This window comes from Meleagris gallopavo, chromosome 8 (assembly GCF_000146605.3).
Source record: "Meleagris gallopavo isolate NT-WF06-2002-E0010 breed Aviagen turkey brand Nicholas breeding stock chromosome 8, Turkey_5.1, whole genome shotgun sequence".
NCBI lineage: Eukaryota > Metazoa > Chordata > Aves > Galliformes > Phasianidae > Meleagris > Meleagris gallopavo.
Window position 1 is genome coordinate 27,560,544 of NC_015018.2, and position 1,380 is coordinate 27,561,923.

The window sequence follows — 1,380 nt, forward strand, 5'->3', positions numbered from 1 at the left end:
AAAAAAGAAAAAAGAAGAAAAAAAAAGAGGAAAGGTCAGATAGGAAAAGGATGCAAGGAAAAAGATGCAATGAAGATTAATAGTTAACTAGAAGTGAGGTTTCAGAGATGGCATAGATATGCCTGTACCTTGAGCTAATGGGCTAACAGCTAATATTACATAAATAGGTAGTGATAGTCTCAGTTATTGTTTCCTGAGAGGGAACTTTCTATTATCTGAAAGAAGGAGGGTTTCCAATAATACAGAAAGGTGTTTAAAGGTGTTTAGAATGGCTCTCCTTATATGAATTTAAGGGAATCTCTCTCTTTCTAAAAGCAGTATCATTTTCTTTGATGCTGCTACAGGGATTTTTAGAGCTGCAGAGGAAAAGTTACAGGTCTGTGCCAAGAAAAGTAATGTTGCGGCGAGACTAAGAGGATGAAGAAAGCTGCCACATCCACTTCCACAAATGGCATGTTCTGCAAAATGCTGGAAGTATTCTTAAAGCTAACACTACATGATTTAGTTTTGAAATTATGGTAAATGCCTTCAAACCCACTTTCACCCAGTGAGTAACATCAAATAACCCTTTCTGTTTTTCTGTAAGTCCTGTATCTGCACTGGACTATTCAAATTCATATATCTTCCTAGAATGCTTCAACTCTATATTCTTAATAATGAATCCGCTGAACTGAGCAACAAGTAAATTTGAACACAATTTGAACACATCTAGTTACCAAGTAAGAGACAATTAAAACCCTACATAAGGTTCTCAAGGCCTGGGTTGCTCTGTGGAAAACTCTGTTTGCATCATGACTGCCTAGGACCCATGACAACAGGGCAGGGGCTTTGGCATACTACCCCATTCACACCGTTTTGGACTGAATGTAAATCAGACAGAGTTGTAAGCATAAACCTATGAACTTTACTCCATGCTTTGCCATAATAGTAGACAAAATACAATTGACCACTTGCCCCAAACAACAGAACGGTTTTCACGTGCACTAGAAGATAGATAAGTAAAATATACAGACAACTTGTATATCATTGAGAAGCATAAAACTACTCAGTAGTGTTCACAGCAAGCAGATTGCAAGATGCCCGTAACGGTGACATGAAACCAAAGAACATCAGCTGAATGTGAATGGAATAGCCATCTGGGAGGTGTTCTCCTCTCAATCATATACATGAAGACACTCAAAAATACCAGAGAACAAAGATTTTGGGAAAAGACTCCATGGAGGGCAGCCCTACAATCCTACTCCAGGATCTGAAACCACCTTTCCAACTTCTGAGGATGCCAGGGAGCAGGAAAAGAGTTGAAGGAATTCTTGAGACCCAGCACCAGAAATATATATATATATATATATATATATATATATATATATATATATATATATA